This window comes from Chiloscyllium punctatum, chromosome 36 (assembly GCF_047496795.1).
Source record: "Chiloscyllium punctatum isolate Juve2018m chromosome 36, sChiPun1.3, whole genome shotgun sequence".
NCBI classification, from domain to species: Eukaryota; Metazoa; Chordata; class Chondrichthyes; order Orectolobiformes; family Hemiscylliidae; genus Chiloscyllium; species Chiloscyllium punctatum.
In genome coordinates this window covers 57237116-57257877 of record NC_092774.1, presented here as the reverse complement: position 1 = coordinate 57257877, position 20762 = coordinate 57237116, and the positions used below count along the sequence as shown (strand labels likewise).

General features: G+C 46.0%; 2 non-coding genes across 2 annotated transcripts; both read right to left on the bottom strand.

Moving 5' to 3' along the window:
* Positions 1 to 3204: 3204 nt before the first annotated feature.
* On the bottom strand, positions 3205 to 3276 carry trnaw-cca (transfer RNA tryptophan (anticodon CCA)). The gene has a single exon. It is a non-coding gene; the product is annotated as a tRNA-Trp (tRNA).
* A 5646-nt stretch (positions 3277 to 8922) lies between these two features.
* On the bottom strand, positions 8923 to 8994 carry trnae-uuc (transfer RNA glutamic acid (anticodon UUC)). The gene has a single exon. It is a non-coding gene; the product is annotated as a tRNA-Glu (tRNA).
* Between the last annotated feature and the right edge of the window lie 11768 nt (positions 8995 to 20762).

The window sequence follows — 20762 nt, the reverse complement described above, 5'->3', positions numbered from 1 at the left end:
TTGGAGGGCTTGAGCTGCAGGGAGCGGCTGAATAGCATGGGGTTGTTTTCACTGGAGCATCGGAGGCAGAGAAGTGACCTAATAGCGGTTATAAAATCATGAGGGGCATGGACAGTGTAATAGACAATGTCCTTTCCTTGGGTAGGGGAGTCCAGAACTAGAGGGCATAAGTTTAGGGTAAGAGGCGAAACAAATTAAAAGGACAACTTCTTTATGCAGAGGGTGGTACATATATGAAATGAGCTGCCAGAGTATATGGGTCAGGTGCTGTCAAATGGGACTAGATTAATATAGCATATCAGGTCAGCATGGACAAGTTGGACCGAAGGGTCTGTTTCCATGCTGTACGTGTCTCTGACTACTAGTCCTGATGTAAGTTTAAAATAGAGTCCAAGTAACTTTGAATAGTTCAATCATGTTGAGCTCACCTCCTGAAAAGTTTCAGATGAATCCCTCTGAGAGATACTGTTTAAACATGCTGAGTTGGACAAAGTATCCCATCAAGTTCAACACAAACCCAGAGTTGAAGAAGTCAGAAGTCAGAACACCAGAGGAACCAAAACTGATCACAATATTCCAGGTGTAGTCTCATCAACGTCCTGTATAACTACAACATAACTTGCCAACATCTATACTCAATTCCCTAACTGATGAAGGCCAGTGTGCTGAAACCTTTCTTCACTGCCTTGTGTACTGATGTAATCAGAGATATAGGACCTACTTTAAACTGATCCACGATCCAGCTGCTGGGAGCACAGAAGTAGAGTAGTGCTGCGTGAGTGTGCTGGGTCGATAACCCAGAGGACGATGGGTAAAAATCATGTGATTCTGTTGCTCAATTTCTCTGTAAGCTGCTTTCATATACAAAGGTTCTCTGTTCTGCATCTTGCCTTTGCATCTGTTTCCCAAAGCTTCTTCAGTGGAGGCGTGGCCGCTGGAGCCCAGGAGTTCAACAACCCCCCGGCGCTGGAGGAAGGTCCAAGCTCCAAGGAGCGAGAGGGGGCGGGGGGGGGGTGGGGAGGCGGGGGTAAGGCTGGAAGCTGGATTTGCTCAATGCTTGTATTTTTAACTCATTTAAATGGTACCTACTGTATGGGGCTATGGTGTTCATTAAAACCGAAGGATCATATCAGAGTGTTTATATTTAGCAGTGGTAGTTGGTAAAATGCACACTCTGGGGGAGCACTTTCTATGATGCTGCATTTCTCGCCTTCTGCCATTCCCCCATTTCTTATCTCCCATCTTGATTTTATATTTTTTTGGTCAAATTTAATTTCAGATTAATCAGACTTGCGATTCACTGTGTGCCATTAATTTGTTTGTTCGAATATTTCAAGTCAAAATTAATGCTGTAATTTAATTTCTGATGTCAGAGTTTGACATTGAATGTGCAGGTGGAAATACCAGTAAGTTGTGAAAATAAATCAAGAACTTGTGGTTTTTAACAAAAAGAGCAGTTCACTGATATTCATGGCATCGTCTCATTTGGGAGTGATGATTCAAATCTGACCAACAAACCGTTTCATGCAGTCATCCAATTGAATAAAAATTTTCTTTAATTTAATAAAAGAAAATAATTCTGGCAGGCTAAGACTTATGCAATCTATTTATAAGATCATGTCCATTGCTCGCAATATGGTCTCAACCACATTGGGGAAACTGGATGCCAACAAACCAAATATTTCAGGGAACAACTCTTGGACTCTAATTCTAACCGACACACCGCCCTGTGGCTGAACACTTTATCCCACCCTCCTCTTGCTTATCTCTCCACGTTTCAGACTCAATGCCTTATTCCTGATGAAGGGCTTTTGCCCGAAACGTCGATTTCGCTGCTCGTTGGATGCTGTCTGAACTGCTGTGCTCTTCCAGCACCACTATTCCAGTATTTGGTTTTCAGCATCTGCAGTCATTGTTTTTACCACTTTAACTCCCCCTTCCATTCCACCAAGGACATGCAAGTCCTGGGCCTCCTCCACTGCCAACCTCTTCCGACCCGACACTTGTAGGAAAAACACCTCAACTTCTGCTTTAGGACCCTCCAACTACATGGTATCAATGCAGATTTCATCAGTTTCCTTATTTCCTCTCCCCCACCTTGTCCCAGATCCAACCTTCCAATTCGACACCAACCTCTTGACCTGTCATACCTGTCCACCTTGCTTCTCACCTATTTGCTCCACCCTCATCTCTGACCTATCACCATCAATCCCTACCTCCATCTACCTATTGCACTCCCAGCTGCCTTCCCTCCAGCCCCACTTCCTTCCCATTTATCTCTCAGCCCCCTTGGGCCACCCTTTATTCCTGATGAAGAGCTTATGCTCTAAACCAAGACTGTGATGAAGCAACATCCTCAAAAAATAGGAAATAGCTCCCAAGTCAGATTTCATCCCCTCTTCTGTTTCCCAGTTCTTTCAGAAATAAGGAATGTCTTTTTCTTCCACTAGAAAGTGGTCTTCCACTTTGCGCTGTCTGATGTGTTATCCCTCACCACTCCTTCAGCCACCTTTTAAGAATCCTTTCAACCTGGTTGTCTAACAATTGTGGAGGTGACCAAAAGCAAACATTTCACTTCTCCTCAATGTCCCATTTCTCCTCCTAAGAGCCATTTTGTCATGTTGTCTCTGTTACAAACAGCCAAGTGCACTTGGTTTCTGAATTGAAATTTTGCCATTGAAGTGAACAGGATTAATATTTATCGATGGCTAGCTGTGTTTGCACAAACTGTAATTATCCACCAATACGATGTATTTTGTTCCACCAAAACTGGAAACAATGATCTGTGTTTCGATTGCAGTCCGATGTAGAAAATCATCCCAGCGATCTTCACGTTATTATAGTTTACTGAGGCCATAACATCATTACGTGGCAGTTTGATGTGACTAAAACCTGGATGAAAATCTCTGGATTCTGTTGTAAAAGTATCGGTATAATGTGATTCACACTGCGCGGTCACCAACTGAACGAAGCGGCTGTGTGTTGAAATCCCGTGATGAACAGTTGGTGTTAGACTTGTCATATTGCGGGGAGCTCAGCATTTCCCCAAACAATAGGCACACCACCTCCCTGACACAGTGTTCACAAATCAAACTGACAGCAAAGATTCATGCATGATCGAAAGTGTCCACAACTTTTGGCACAACAGATATACGGAGTGAACGTACTCTTTTTTTCATTGGAAATGTTAGACGTTGATTGTAGTGATCCTGACGTGATTTGAACACACAACCTTCTGATCTGGAGTCAGACGCGCTACCGTTGCGCCACAAGCTCACAGATGGACCATGCGCTCTATTCATGCTGAAGGGAAGTGATCGCACTACAATGATTTTACGTTCATGTCTGTTCTGTTTCTCCCCCTTCTCTTTCTGTCTCTCGAAACAATTTCCAACTCTCTCTCAATAAAAATCTGAAAGAACTGCGGATGCTGTATATCAGGAACAAAAAACAGGAGTTGCCGGTGACCCTTCCACAGAACTGATGGTGATTGGGAAAATGTCGGTTTATATGCAGGAGATATTGTGGGAGGAAGGCGGAGATCAGGACAGAGCCCAAAGCGAGGAAAGAACTGTTGGACAGAAAAAGGAGTTGATAACGATCTGCGTGAGAGGGTGAATAACTGTTAATGGAGACTGTTCGTGGCGAAGTAGTGTGGAATGACAGACTATGTGATAACAAGGTTTGGTGTGTGTGGAAGGGACGAGGATACTATGGAGTTCAGGTCCTAGAATTATTGAATTGGATATTGGGACCAGAGGGATGTGTGGTCCCCAAGTGCAATATTCGGTGCTCTTCGTTCTGCTGGTGCTGAGCTTCGCTGGAACACAACAGCAAACCTGAGACAGAGATGTTGGCCAGGGAACAGGGTGGGGTGTGGAATTGGCAGGCAACTGGAAGCTCAGGGTCTTTTTTGCAGGCAGAACGTAGATGTTCTGTGCAGCAGTCACCCAGTTTAGGCTTCGTTTTCCCCAATGTAGATGAGGCAACATTGTGAGCAGCAAATGCAGTAGACTGGGTTGTGGGAAGTGCAGGTAAAGGGCCACTTCACCTGGAATGTAAGTTTGGCCCCTTGGATAGCGAGGAGGGAATAGGTAAATGAGCTGGTGTCACACATTCGGCGCTTGCAGGGGAAAATGCAACTCAACCTGCAAGTTTACTTTGAGAAAATCCTGGACTTGAACTCCCAAGTCTCTTTGCATTTCGGATTTCTGCATTTTCTCCCCATAATCTTCTGTTCAAACATTGACTATCTATGTCAGGGCAGCACCAGTGATTTCCTGACGTATGGATTGTATTTGGGGATATCAAGGAACGTCAGGAACTGTGAGTACCTCAGGAGCAATCGTTATTCCTGGGGGAGGCAGAGAGGAATATGGTGTGGTCCTGTAAACTCCACAACTTTGAAAACTTCATGAGTCAGCAATAACTCTTTCTGGACCAAGAAACGAAAGGGCCAATGAGAAACTGCTACAAGGGAGTTAACAAATAACATACATTAACTATCGCTGGGAAGGAGGAGGCAAAACAATGAGCAGTTCCTTTGGACAGATGAGAAAATGGTGTTTAATAACTGTGTGACAGAAGGACAATTAATTCTGCCCGGAGAAGGAACACCTTGGCATAAAGAGGTTAATTGCAGGACAGGCTGTTTCAAACAGGTGGAAAACCCTCAAAGATAAGAAGGCAAGCTACAGACCTGAGGTCTCGAGAGGTGTGGGGAGGTGGTATCCAAATCGAAAGCCCAGCACACTCACGCAGCTCTACTCTGCTTCTGGGCTCTCAGCAGCTGGATTCTGCATCAGTTTAAAGTAGGTCCTATATCTCTGACAACATCGGTACACAAGGTAGTGAAGAAAGGTTTCAGCACACTGGCCTTCATCAGTTAGGGAATTGAGTATAGATGTTGGCAAGTTATGTTGTAGTTATACAGGACGTTGATGAGGATGCACCTGGAATATTGTGATCAGTTTTGGTCCCCTTGGTGTTCTGACTTCTGACTTCTTCATCTCTGGGTTTGTGTTGAACTTGATGGGATACTTTGTCCAACTCAGCATGTTTAAACAGTATCTCTCAGAGGGATTCATCTGAAACTTTTCAGGAGGTGAGCTCAACAAGATTGAGCTATTCAAAGTTACTTGGACTCTATTTTAAACTTACATCAGGACCAGTAGTCAGAGACACGTACAGCATGGAAACAGACCCTTTGGTCCAACTTGTCCATGCTGACCTGATATCCGAAATTAATCTACTCCCATTTGACAACACCTGACCCACATACTCTGGCAGCTCATTTCATATAAGTACCACCCTCTGCATGAAGAAGTCGTCCCTTTTTATATATTTCGCCTCTCACCCTAAACCTATGCCCTCTAGTTCTGGACTCCCCCAGCCCAGGGAAAAGACCTTGTCTCTTACCCTGTCCATGCCCCTCATGATTTTGTAACCGCTATTAGGTCACTTCTCTGCCTCCGATGCTCCAGTGAAAACAACCCCACGTTATTCAGCCGCTCCCTGCAGCTCAAGCCCTCCAACCCCCAGCAACATTCATGTAAATCTTTTCTCATAGATAAGTCACTCTTTCAGTAATGAAGAAGGGTTAATACCCAAAACGCTGACTACTCCACATCCTGGTGCTGCCTGGCTTGCTGTATTCACCCAACCCCCGGCTTGCCAAACTCGGGTTGCAATATGTAGTGGCTCAGTGGTTACACCTGCAGCCTCACAGTGCCAGGGACCCAGGTTTTATTCCAGCCTTGGGTGGCAGTCTGTGAGGAGTGTGCACATTCTCCCAATGTCTGCGTGGGTTTTCTCTGGGTGGTCCTGTTTTCTTCCATAAACCAAAGATGTGCAGGTCTTGTGGATTGGCCATGCTTAATTGCCCATAGAGTTAGGTACATTAGTCAGAGGGAAATGGGTCTGGATGGGTTACACTTCGGAGGGTCGGTGTGGACTTGTTGGGACAAATGGCCTGTTTCCACACTGTAGCTAATCTCATCCAATACTTTTGTTACTAACGAATGGCAGAGTCGGCCAAACTTCTTCTCCGATGGTCTTGCGGTCTTAGGTTTCTCTGGATCATTTCATTGGCAATGTGCAGTCCCGGGCTCAATAAGCAACAGTGTCCACTGAAGGCAAAGCTCATAGAATCATAGCACCCCCACAATGTGGAATAACAGGTCCTTCAGCCGAACACATCTGCACTGATCTTCCGAAGACTAACCCACTCAGATCCATTTTCCAACCCTCCATAAATTGCACACAGAACCCCAAGGGTGGAATTATTCTTGAGTTCCTGGTGCCATGATGCAGCAGTGCTAACCCTGAGCTACCTTGGGGTTGGGTTTGTGTGGTGTAGGGGAGGCAATTGCATTCCAGCAGAAAAAAATAACAGCTCACCTCCTCTCCCACTGCACCCACTGTCAGAAATGGCTGCAGATTCAGTCCTGGGGGGTGACCGAAGGCAGCGTCACTGGTGGGATCTGATTGCTGGGAGCGCTGTTGCCCCCGCTAGTACTTCCGCAAGTTGCAGGAAAACATGAACCTCTTCCCACACTCGGGCCAGCTGAAGGGTCTCTCCCCAGGGTGGACACACTGGTGCTTCAGCAGGGCGGAGGAATTGCTGAAGGCTTTCCCACACTTAGGGCAGCAGAATGGCCTCCCCTCCTCCGCCACTCTCCCCCCCCCCCCCAAAACCCCCGTGTGGTCCAGCTGGTGATTCAGCAGTGTGGAGGAGTGGGTAAAGACCTTCCCACATTCGGGGCAGGAGAACGGCTTCTCCCCGGTGTGGATAGACTGGTGCCTCAGCAGGGCCGAGCAATTGCTGAAGGCCTTCCTGCACATAGGGCAACTGAACGACCTCTCTACCATTTGGACACACCAATGGGCCAGTACGTCAGAGGAAAGAGCAATGCCCCTCCTGCAGGTGGGGCAGAAGAACGGCCTCTCAGTGTGGACCCACTGGTGTCTCAACAGGTGGGAAGAACTGCTGAAGGCCATCTCGCACTTGGGGCCGGAGAACAGCCTTCCACGGTGTGGACCAACTTGTGCGTCAGCAGGGCAGAGGAATCACTGAAGGCCTTCCCACACTCAGGGCAGCAGAAGGGCCTCTTCCCCTCTGTGGACCCATTGGTGCTTCAGAACCCTTTCAAATTTCACAATATCCTTCTGATTGGAGGGACACCAGAATTGCACACAATATTCTAAAAGTGGTCTCACCAATGTCCTGTACAGCCACAACATAACTTCGCAACTCCAATTAAGGCAGCATCCAAGCAGCTTCGAAATCGACGTTTCGGGCAAAAGTCCTTCGTCAGGAACAAAGGCAGTGAGCCTGAAGCATGGAGAGATAAGCTTATCTCTCCATGCTTCAGGCTCACTGCCTTTATTCCTGACGAAGGGCTTTTGCCCGAAACGTCGATTTCGAAGCTACTTGGATGCTGCCTGAACTGCTGTGCTCTTCCAGCACCACTAATCCAGAATCTGGTTTCCAGCATCTGCAGTCATTGTTTTTACCTTCCCAACTCCAATACTCAGTCAGAGGATTGGGAACGCTTTGGGAACGCTTTCAAAACCCACAAAAAACAAACAGGAAAGAATGGAGGGACAAACCGAATTTTTGAGAGTGAGCTTGGAAGCATCACTGAGAAATCGGCGGAATGGGTTTTTTTTGGGACGCGTTCTCTTTAAATATATTATATACGTATTTCTCTCTTGTAATTCGTAATTTCTCTGTGCTGCAGTGTGTTGCGGCTCGTTGAAATAATGTCCTGTTGAATCTTCGTTTGTGGGTGTTGGGATGATTACTTCCGTGGTTAAGTATTTGTGTGTGTTGTTTTTCTGTCGACGCTAGTTTGAAGTTCCCCATTGACTGTTCGCCCTACTGTGACATCTAGAAATGGCACTGTGTTAATTTTCTCCTCCAATTCAAACCAGGAGCCCCCCTCAGACCCAAAGTCTCACCACTTGGTACACCAATATACCGACTAGTCAGTGGCTCGTTGAAATAATGTCCTGATGCAGCTTCGTTTGTGGGTGTTGGGATGATTGCTTCTGTGGTTAAGTATTTGGTTTTTGAGTGTTGGTTTTCTGTAGATGCTAGTTTGAAGTTCCCCATTGACTGTTCGCTCTACTGTGACATCTAAGAATGCAGTTTATTGTTGTTCTCCTCTTTTTCAAACTAGGAGCCCCCCTCAGGCCATCGTCTCACTACTTGGAACACCAATATACAGACTAGTCAAAGGCCTCCACTGAGGACTAAAACACCAAGTCGAAGATTCACTCCACTCCATTTACTCCATCCAAGAATTCCCGAACACCAAAGACACGAAGACAGAAGAGGATGGAATAATGTTGTCCTTTGACATAACAGCCCTGTTCACATCCATTAACATCAACGTCGCCAAAGAAAACTGAAGACACTACTCGAAGAACTAAATACAAAAACACAGAACCAACTTCAGCCTGCAAAGATAACACTGTCAACCTCGTGGAACTGTGCCTTACCACCCACTTCATATTCAGTAACAAGCCCTACAAACAAATCAACGAAACGCCAATGAAACACTTCTGTCATCAAAAAATGAAACAAATTAGAGGAAACCTACAACACCATCAACAATCTCCTTCCTGGCATAAAATTCACAAAAGAGGAGAACAACAACAAAGTGCCATTTCTGGATGTCACAGTAGACCGACCAGTCAATGATAAATTCAAAACAGCCTCTGCAGGAAAGCAACACACACGAACCAAGTACTTAGCTACAGAAGTAATCATCCCTACACCTACAAACAAATCTGAACGAGGGTACTATTCCAACGAACCACAACACAGTGCAGCACCCAGTGACTCCGAAGACCAATGAGTAACTCTACAGCGCATTTAAGGAGAATGGGCAGCCCAAAAAATACACTGCAAATTGCTTCCCTGACCGGGAATCGAACCCGGGCCGCAGCGGTGAAAGCGCCGAATCCGAACCACTAGACCACCAGAGAGATGGCAGCTAAGTTTGACTTCTCTACTGAAAATTGCTTCCCTGCCCGGAAATCGAACCCGGGTCACGGGAGTTCGAAGGCTTCCACCAAAGTTGTTTCTTGTATCCATTGCTCCCGATGCGGTCTCCCCTACATTGGGGAGACTGGAGCCCCGTCGCAGAATCAAGTCACAGCGTTTGAGGGAACATCTCCAGGACACCCGCAATAATCAACCCCATCGCCCTGTGGCCCAACATTTCAACCTCCCCTCCCACTCTGCCAGGGACATGCAGGACCTGGGCCTCCTCCATCGCCCCTCCCTCCCCACCCGATGTCTGGGGGAAGAACGCCCCAACTTCTGCCTCGGATACATTCAACCCCAGGACATCGATGTGGACTGCACCAGTTTCCTCATTTCCACTCCCCCCACCTTAGCTGAGTTCCAACCTTCCATCTGAGCGCTGTCCTCAGGACCTGTCAATCTCCCTTCCCACCTATCCGCTCCACCCTCCTCTCTGACCTGTCACCTACGTCCCCAACCCCATTCACCTATTGTACTCTTTGCTACCTTTGGCCCAGCACCCCCCCAATTTATCTCGCCACCCCTGGAAGCGTCCTGCTTCTATTCCTGATGAAGGGCTTTTGCCCGAAACGTCGATTTTCCTGCTCCTCGGAAGTTGTCAGACCTGCTGTGCTTTTCCAGCACCACTCTGATCTAAACTCTGGTTTCCAGCATCTACAGTCCTCACTTTTGCCTACCCAATAAACCCAGTGTGCCGATTTCACATCAACAAACAGACACAAGTAGACACAACGTCTACAGAAACCCTAGCACATTACTTAACATTAAAGACATCTGGGAAATGATGTCCAGACAAATCAAACCTCTCAGCATCATGGTAGCCCACAAACCTCCCAACACACTTAAATAGCGGCTAATGAACCTGAAATACCCGATACAAACAACCAGCAAACGAATGTTATTTACAAAATACCATACAAGGAAATATATACATGAACTCTGCCACACAGGTCTCTCTGGCAAGAAATGCTGGGATGAGATAAGGAAGATTTTTTTCAGCCAAAACGAGTCGGCACTGACTGGACATCCATTTAAAATCAAGGCTGTCAGCCCAGGATGGAAGATCCGAAGGGATGAACAGTTTTCTTATTTCCTGAAGATTTACAAAGCTGAGACTGGGTTTTGGTGTTTGTTTCCTTTCCACTCCCAGGAGGCGCAGTGGTTGGGGCAGTGTGTTGGGGAAAGTGAAATGTGCCCGTGAGCAGCGTGTGGGGCTATTTCAGCTTCCCCTCCTCCGACAGCGCTATGACTTGACTCTGATGTTCTCAGGGACATTTCCTGACGCGAGACATTGAAAAGAGTCTCGTTCCTGCAGATCAGTAATTCAAACCGTGTGCCGGATTCAGGACAATGAGAAAGATTAATTGGGGTATGTGAAGAAGCTGTGAGCTGCATTTCAAACAGGTAGGTGGAGTCAGATGCGTCATCCATTGCGCCCCTGGCACTGTGCGTATCTAACGCCACCATGCTGCAGAGTTCTGACGTTAACACGGACATGCGCAGCAATGGGAACATTCACAAGAGGAACAGCCAAAGATAATCACCGTCACTGCTTCCCTTCCATAGTCCCAACTTTGTGAAGCAGTATCTTTCACCGGGAAATAAAACACCTTTATCCTCAGGTGCCTGCTTAACTTCGATCACGACTTCACGCCCCTCACTGTTCTAGTTTCATTTCCAAACTCTTGGCTCATCGCCTCAATAGCAGCTCTGTGGGTATCTGCTTGTTCCACCCTGTCAGGCAGATTCCCGACCAGTGCCAATGTGATTGAAATATTTCAACCCGTCCAACTGATTGCATTTAAAAAAAAAACCGTGGAGCAATCTCCCTTTTCTTTTGATGTCGTTTCTCAACTGAAGTCGGCAGGGATCACACCTGCGTGTGGGAACCGCAATGGATTTCATGTCCATCGCATTCACCACTCGGCCCACCAATACAGAACCACACTGACAGCTTCATTTCCCAGGTCTATCTGCCTGTGGAGCTGCGAAAGAGTAAATCATTGCTGAGTTTGTTTGAATCCAATCACTTCACAGGTTTCGAAAGGGTTAAATATCTGCAAATGGCGAGTCTGGGTGTTTCATCCCGAAAGATGAAATGGACGTTCAGTCAAAAACAGAAATTGCAGGAGCAACTCAGCAGGTCAGGCAGCATCTGTGGAAAGAGAATCAGAGACAACATTTCAGAACTCGTTTTTTACCTCATCCAAGTACAGCCAAACCTGCTGAGTTTTTCCAGCAGTTTCGCTTTCTGTCTCGGATTCTCAGCATCCGCAGTCCTTTACGTTCGAAATTCAATCAATTCAGAAACCCGTTTGTGCTGCCTCAGTGGAAAAGATTTCCGTTTGGGAAACATTTACCTGAAACCATGAAAAACGTGCGCATTCGCAGCCAAGAAAGCGGTAGGAGCGAGAACAAGTAGCACTCCGTCCCTGGGGGGTCTCGAACCACCAACCTTTCGATTAACAACCGAACGCGCTGACCAATTGCGCCACAGAGACAGGTCCCAGCGCGGCTGGCAAAGTGTCTTTGAGGAACCTATTATTCAATTCATAATTCAACCCGCCCCGCCCAAAATTACCATTATCTTCTATCAGTTTTAATTTTCCATAATAAAGCCTTGGACATTCATTATGGAGACATGGGGACAGCCTGATCCCACCATCTGCAGGCACATCCATGACACTAGGAACGAGCTCTCCTTCACCGGGGCCATCGCCCTCCAAGCCTTTCAGTGTTTGCCTCTTCCCGAATTTTCTCATTGGCCCCGAGCCGAGAATGGGTTTGAATTCCTGATGTGCAGAGAATTCTTTCAATGTCTCGGGTCAGTTCATCTCCGGAGAATATCAGAGTCAATCGGCCTCTTAAACAAGGGGACGGTGTCTGGACTGTCTCTGCTCAGTCGGACAGTTCATCCTTCATTCTCCTCGAATTCCACTTCCCAAAGAGTTTCTAAAGATTCACAAAGCTGGAGACTGGGATTTGTGTTTTACTTCCTGAACATTTTTCCACCTGCTAACTGACAATATTTTGCCAAAACCTCTTCCCCATTGTAACACATGCATCATGTTCAGGGATGAGCAATTTCCATTTTGTGGAGACATTCCCAAGTTTGGGAATGTTCTCTTTGGAGCAAAGATGGTTAACTGGAGATTTCCAGGGGCTGTTGTCAATGATGGGAGAAGACGTGGTGTTTTCGCTGCTCGTTGGATGCTGCCTGAACTGCTGTGCTCTTCCAGCACCACTTCTCCAGTATTTGGTTTTCAGCATCTGCAGTCATTGTTTTTACCTCGTTGATTTAAACCCGACTGCGAATCCTCTTGCAAGGATGCCTGCCTTGAAGAATTTTTCCTCCTCTCTCGACAAGAATCTCTGGGGGTCCCTCTCCCACTGCAACTCCCAGGTCATTTCCTCTGCTCTGAAGCTCTTCAACCATGTTGTGAAACAAACTCGGTACCACAGCCACATTTGCCTAGTTTCAAACTTCCAGCTCAGTTACTGTCTCCTTGACTTGTCCGACCTGCCTATCTTCTTTTCCACCTATCCACTCCACCCTCTCCTCCTTGACCTGTCACCTTCATCTCCTCCCCCACTCACCCATTGTACTCTATGCTACTCTCTCCTCACCCCCACCCTCCTCTAGCTTATTTCTCCATGCTTCAGGCTCGCTGCCTTTATTCCTGATGAAGGGCTTTTGCCCGAAACGTCGATTTCGATGCTCGTTGGATGCTGCCTGAACTGCTGTGCTCTTCCAGCACCACTAATCCAGTATTTGGTTTTCAGCATCTGCAGTCATTGTTTTTACCTTAATGATCAGAAGAACCTATTGCCACTGACTCGGGTCAGTTACCAGAGGACAGGGATTGAAGTTCTTTAATGGAAAGCAGCATTTGTGTCGAACAAACACAGCGAATACTGCAGAAAGCCAACGGGTCGAGTAGCATCAGTGGAAAGGTAAACAGAGCCGACGTTTTGAGTGTGCTACGGTTTTTGTTCAGAACTCAGTGTTTTGCCTCTTCCCGAAGTTGGTCCAGGTCTGTGTCTCAATTGACAAACACATGGCAAGTGCAGTGCGGCAATGTGAAGTTATAGCCTTTGCTGTTTAAAAGAAAAGCAGTGCATTGTTGAAATGGTGACATATTGGAATGTGGAGCAAGTGAGGACTGGAGGTGAAAGTCGAAAAATGTGGCACTGGAAAAGCACAACAGGTAGCATCTGAGGAGAAGGACAGGGAACGTTTCGGGAACAAGCCCTTCATCAGGAATGATGTATGGATGTACTAAGGGGTCTCAGATTCCTTCCAAACCAGTCAATGCCAGTTGTCGGGCAGATGCAGCAGGCAAGTGGTATATTACGAAGAGGAATTGAGTTCAGAAGTGGAGTCATTGAACATATTTAAGGCTAAGTTCATCTCAGTTTTGAACAACAAAGAAGTGGATGCTTATCGGGGGAGGTAAGAAAATGGTTTTAAGACCAGTACAGGTCATTCACAGAGTCTGACAGCACTGAACAGACCCTTCATCCAACTAGTCCGTGCTGAGTATGTTCTCAAACTAAACTCGGCCCACCTACCAGTGTTTGGCCCATAAACCTTCGAAACTTTCGTATTCATGTACTTATCCAAATGTCTTTTAAACGTTGTAACTGTACATGTATAAAAACATGAGGGGCATGGATAGGATTAATAGACAAAGTCTTTTCCTGGGGTGGGTGAGTCCAGACCGAGAGGGAATGGGTTTCGTGTTAGAGGGGAAAGATACAAAAGAGACCTAAGAGGCAACTTTTTCACGCAGAGGATGGTACGTTTATTGAATGATCTGCCAGAGGAAGTGGTGAAGGCTAGTACGATTGCAACATTTAAAATGCATTTGGGTAGGTGTATGAATAGGAATGGTTTGGAGGGATATGGGGCCGTGTGCTGTCAGGTGGGACTAGATTGGGTTGGGATAGTTAGTCGGCATGGACAAGTTGGACCAAACAGTCTGTTTCTGTGCTGTACATCTCTATCTCAATGTTCAACATACTCAGTGACCTGGCCTCCACAGTTTTCTGTGACAATGAATTCCATAGATTCACCACTCTCTGGCTAAAGAAATTTCTCCTAATCTCCATTCTCCCTTTATGCTAAAGCTATGCCCATGGGTATTAGTCTCTCCTCCCAATGAAAACATCTTCCCAATATCCACTCTGTCCAGGGCGTTCAATGTTCTGCACGTTTCAGTAAGGTCCCCCTTGAATGTGGGCCTGTTAATCAGCATGAACCAAACCCTTCAGGATGAGGACATCCGTGATTAGATTCAACAAAGTGAGAATGGAGGGTGAGAGTGTGGGGTGGAGATTTTCAGGTTTTAGGGAAGAAGGTAGGAAAGAAAGTTTAATATAAATTATAATTGATCAGATGAGCCGATGGGCCAAGGAGTAGTGGATGGAGTTTAATTTAGACAAATATGAGCTGTTGCATTTTGATGAGGCAACTCAGGGCAGGACCTATGTGGTTAATGGTAAATTAATGGAATTCTGTGCTCAAGGAAGCAGTCGAGGCAGCTTCATTAAGACACTGTTGGATGGGTTTTTTGCGTGGAAAGGGAATTAAGGGAAGTTGGGATAATGCAATTAGGAGGTGCTGAGACGATTGATCGATCCGCCATGATTTTAATGAATGGCGGAGCAGGGTCGATGGGCCAAATAGCCTACTCCTTCAATTACTTTGAAACGATAACCCTGCGTTTCCCATGGCCAACCCACCTAACCTGCACATCCCTAAACACTGGGCAATTTACCACAGCCAATCCAAATCAAGGCCAGTGAGCAATGGAGTGATGTGGAAACCAAACACCAGAGAATGAGAGAAAGGGACAAGAAGAATAAATGTACTAGCAATCAAAACTGGATTCTAACCATCACAAAAAATAAGACTAAAAGCTCAGTCTGTGAATGTGTGAAGCATTGTAACAAAAGCGAATTAATTGACTGCACACATTGTAGAGAATAATTATGATCAGAGACTCCTTACAGAGATATGGCTTCAGAATGACAAGGATTGGATCCGGAATATCGAGGGGATACGTGGCATTCAAGTCGACTGAGAGGCTCAGTAAAGGTGGAGGGTGGGCACTGCTAATCAAAGCACTGATAACATGGTAGTCTGGTGTCAGCTCGGATTTCAGGTCCTGATTTCTGTGTCCTCTGATCTCCCTGTTCCCACAGAGTTAAATGTTGTCTGTTCTCAGCTCTGCTCGATTTCTGTTGAAGCTTTGACCCCCTTTTGCACCATCTGGAGCAATAAAATATTCTGAGCCTCCTGGGAATGAGACCTTATCTAAACCCTTTCTGATTTTAAAAAACTCTATAAGGTTAACTGTCAACTTCCTCGGCTCCATTGGAAAAATGTCCCAGCTTCTTCTTAATTCAAACCCTCTATTCCCTGCAACACGCTGGTAATGTCGCGAATAGGGAATTGTATCAAATCACATAAGTGTACTGTCTGAAACAATCTAGCTGTGTTCTGGCCTGAGATTATTGAGAGTCCCTGGTGTAAGTAATTACGAATGCAATAATTTTGGTCACAGAATTGAACAATCATTTTGCAACAAAGGGATCTACTTTGATAAGGAGGTTTGGTCATTTCTAGGGTAAGTGAACAGTTTGTAGATCAGGGAGATGAGGTTCCGACACTTGGGAAGGGCAAGAAATGAGTGTGATAAATAAGACAAAGACCTGTGGATGCTGGAAATCTGAATCAAAAACTGAGAACACGGGAAAAACTCAGCAGGACTGGAAGCATCTGTGGAGAGAAAGCAGAGTTAAAGTTTCGATTCCAACAACCCCTCTTCAGGATTCTGAAATAGTTTGTGAGAACCCCTTAAGTCACCTGCCCAGCTTTAAGACCACAATACTCAGGAGCAGGATGAGGCCATTTGGCCCATCGAGTCTGCTCCACCAGTCGATCATGGCTGATATGTTTCTCTATCCCATTCTGCTGCCCTCTCCTCATAACCCTTGACCCCTTATTAATCAAGAACCTATCTCTGTTTTAAATGCCCTCAATGACTTGGCATCCTCAACCCTTCTCCTAGTGGAAACATCATCTCCACGTCCACACTGTCCAGTCATAGAGTAGCACAGCGCTGCCTGACCCACTGTGATCTGCAGCATTTGTTGTTTTCAGGAAGGATTCCAGCATCTCCAACAACGCGCTTCTAAATTTTGTGCCCAGTTGGTTAGCTCTCCCTGGATGCCGTGAGATTTAACCTTACACAACAATCCACTGCGTAGTACAATTAACAAAGTTCCCAGCCCCCACCTCTTTCTGCACACATGGGCAGCACGATGGATCAGTGGTTCGCACTGCTGCCTTACAGCGCCAGGGATCTACTTTCCATTCCAGCCTTGGGGCGACTCTCTGTGTGGAGTTTGCCCATTCTCTCTGCCGGGTCTGCTGGGTTTCCTCCGGGTGCTCTAGTTTCCTCCCAACATCTAAAGGTGTTCAGTTTCGGGAGAAGTGGCCATACTAAATGGGCCCATAGTGTGCAGTAAGTGTAGTGGAATGGGATAGGGGGAATGTGTCCACATGAGTTACGCTTTGGATGGTCGATGAGGACTTGTTGGGCTGAATGGCGTGTTTCCACATTGCAGGAATTCTACGTGGCATTCCCCCAACTCCAGAGTCTCAGCAGTCTTGGCTTTTCCCATGGACAGTGTGGGGGAGGGAAACAATGTTTTACACGGGAGTAAGGTTCTGTGAGTGTGAAGCTAAAAGGAAACGCAGTGCATTGCTTGAGCTGTTTTCCCCGGTATACCAGAGGCTGAGGGGTGATCTTACAGACATTTATAGAATCATGAGAGGCATGGATAGGGTAAATAGACAAGGTCATTTCCCTGGGATGGGAGAACTCCAGAACAGGAGGATAATATGTTTGAGGTGAGGGAGGCAAGCGTAAGGAATGATCTGCCGGAGGAAGTGATGGATGGAGGTCCAATTATAACATTTAAAAGGCATCTGGATGGGTATATGAATAGGAAGAGTTCAGAGGAATATGGGCCAAGTGCTGGTAAATGAGACGAGATTAATTTAGGCTATCTGGTCAGCACGGATGAGTTGGACTGAAGGACCTGTCTCTGTGCAGTGTATCTCTGTGACTCTGGCTTGCCCGTAATGTTTGCCCTGCCTGTGTGTTCAGTTTCTGTCTGGTGTCGGTGTCAATGCCTTGATATCTCATTTCCTCCATCTCCCCACTTCCACCTCCCCAGATGTTAACCATTTCGTGTCTGGTTGTTTCTCAAGAAGCTGCATTGAAGGTCCATCCTGAATTAACACTTTTTTTGCTTCCCAAAATCAGACTTACTCACTCCTAGATGTCGTGAAAGATACTAACTTTCAGGTGGAGGTATCTAAAATTCTAAGGTGTCTGTCTTGATGTTTTCACTTTTCGGTCTCTGTAAGATCCTGAATCAGTACCGTCGGGAGGATTAGTTTGAGCGGAGTGAGAATAGAGGGGTGAGAGGGGGTGGGATGGTGCTTTCAATTTTGTGGAAAAAGAAAAGAATGTTCTGCAGAAAGTAGAATTGCTTGTTAGGAATTTATAACCTGGACTGACTGTAATGACTTTTGTCATCTCTTTTTACAGATTATTTGAAGATCTGAAGATGGACGTTTCAATATCAATAGATGAAGTGCTTTGCCTGAAACATTGACTCTGCTGCTCCTCAGATGCTGCCTGATCTGCTGTGCTTTGACTCTGAATCTCCAGCATTTGCAGTCCTCAATTTCACGTCAATGTCTGGCAGTCACTGAATCCATCGGGACTATAACAAGTTTCGACTATGATTCTGTGAAAAGGAACCAAGCTTTTTGATTCCTCTTTCAGTACGTTTTCAGCATCAGTGAGACTGAAAGAGAGACCCGACTGTTGCAGCACTCTGATTGTGGAGCCAGTAAAAGTTATACAGACTGGGAAGAGGAATTCACGGCAGGGAGGTGCTGTACACGCGTTTGTGTGCAGCTGAAGCTTCTGTCATTGAGAAACCCAAGGAATCCCATCCCGTGGAGAAACCATGAAAATGTGGCAACTGTAGGAAAGGCTTCCGTTTCCCATCTGACCTGGAGACTCATGGGCTCAGTCACACCGGGGTGAGACTGTTCTCCTGCCCTGAGTGCGGAAAGGGCTTCAGCATTCCTACTCTCTGCAGAGCCACCAGGGGGTCCACACAGGCGAGAGGCCATTCTCCTGCCCCAAATGCGGGAAGACCTTCAGCTATTCCTCTGTCCTGCTGACCCACCGCCGGGTCCACATATTAGAGAAGCCCTTCAGCTGCTCCAACTACGGGAAGGCCTTCAATGATACCTCTGCCCTGCTGAGGCAACATTGGGTCCACACCGGGGAGAGCCCATTCTCCTGCCTCAAGTGCGGGAAGGACTTTACCCAGGCATCCCACCTTCGGGTCCATACGGGGGAGAGGCCCTTCCCCTGCCCAGAGTGATGGAAGGCCTTCAGCAATTCCTCCCAACTGCTGAGGCACAGATGGGGCCATACCGGGGAGAGGCTGTTCACCTGCCCCGAGTGGAAGCGGAGGTTCTCATCATTCTGCACCTTGCAGAAGCACCAGCGCGCACACCAGTGCTCCCAACAATCTGATTCTGCTGGTGAAGCTGCTGTGGGCCACTGCGAGGACTGAACTCATGCACATTCTGACAGTACTGATAATGGGAGAGTCGGTCTTTTTTTTTGTTTTATGCGGTCGTGCTCCCCCACCCCTGCAACTTTGCTTCAATTGGGCACTGCTGCTCTTTGAGACCAGGAGCTGTTCTCTCTAGATTCTACTGTCCAGTTAAAGTATTGTTGGCTCTTTCTGGGAATGAGTCCCAGCCTGTAAGAAATGGCTGAATACTGGGGTGTCTATTCACATTCAGCAGTGACTTTTAAATTAGATTTACAGTTACGTGTCTGTGAAACAGTCATAGTCCAAAGATTGCACAAAGGCTTGGCAATCCATTGTTGGAAACTGTTTGCTTGAAATGGTAAGTTTAAAAACAAATTCTTTCTTAATTTGCCGCTAAAGTCTCTGTCTCTGAGATGGTGGGGGACTTGATCAAAGGGTTTAAATAATTGCTATTAATGAGATTATCATCTTTAACTTTGTCCGAGAAAATTTGCCATATTTATAATTTGGTTGTTGTTTAAATTATAATGTTGATGTGCAAGATCTGTTCTTCATCAAGTCTGGTTCGGGACAGTTGAGAAATTGAGGGACATTGCATGTTTAAATTTCACTGTGTTGTGAATCTGGTGACAGTGACATTCATTTGTATTGGGTTACTTACCCTCAGTTGTAGTGTATTCCACTCCAACTATTCACTATGGTAGTGAGTTCCGCAGTCTCACCACACTCTGAGCTTTTTCATGAAATCCTTAGTAGAGAATTGTAAGGGAAAATGTTGACGAGGGCAGAATATAGGGTCTTAACTGCAAATGCCAGGAGGACATTCGACAAAGTAAAAACATGACAATGTAGAGACAAATAAAGAACTTTGACAGCAATGAGGAGGTCACACGTCGGAGTTCAAGATAATGGTCTTGACAAAAAGAAAAAGTACTCTGCAGATATTGGATATTGTAATTAAGCAAGTTTCTAGATGCTGTAGTTGGTTGAATACGATAATAAGAGATGAAATAACCAAAACCACTCATGTAATTTGATGTCGGTAACCATAAAGCAAGTGCATATTATTGATTGATATAGGCCAATTGCGTGCAAGTAAGCCATTCAGCCCATCGAGTCAACATTGACTGACGGTCCAACCCAGAACCAGTTCGTTACCCACCACCACATGCTGGTCACTAAAGAAGTGAATTTCAAAGACTCGAGAACACTTGAGAGAAATAAAAAACTCTCCTATCTTAAATGAGAGACTAGTCTCTGGCTAGAATTGAGTTGACATTACATTTACAATAAGTCCTCTCCAGATGTTATACAGCTCCATTGGATCATCTGTTTCTTGTAAACTCAAACTGATACAAGCCCAGCCTGACATCCCCTTGTCCCCGATTATAAGTTGAGTAAATGAGCGACCCTTGACCTCACTGGCATGACAAAGGATGCCCTCAATCCAAGTTGTCCTTAACTGTCCAACCTCTTAAACCCCACGCCACAATGTGGTCAGCCGCACCTCAGCCCTGAACGAGAGCAGAGGAACTGAATAGACAGCAGTGAGGTGGACATTGCATTCTCAGGGAATATTGTTCAAGTGTGAAATTTGTTCAGCTCGCATTTGGATCACTGCAGGGACTATGTCTCCTGTCATTTAAATGTCTTTGATCCCAATAACAGTCTAGTTTTGTTGTACATTGTGTGTGTTTTATCTGTGTGTCACGACATGATTTTCTGTTGCTGTCATTCCCATTAGGATGTGTGAATTCAGTACCAGATAGTAGTCTCAGTTCTGAATTTTCCTTGAGGATTGGTATAGTACGGACTAAGTGTCAGTCAGAATGGAAGAAGCTCTACTGTTTATTTAATCCTTTGCTGTCCTTCCCCTGGGACTGTATGAATGGGGAAGTGTAGAGGAAGTTTTACTCTGTATCTAACCCAATGCAGTCTCTGTCTTGGCAGTGTTTGTTGGGGACAGTGTTGAGGTAGCTTCACTTACAATTGAAGAGTAGAGGAAGCTTTATTTTGATTGTCATCCCATGCTGTCCTTGTCCTGGGA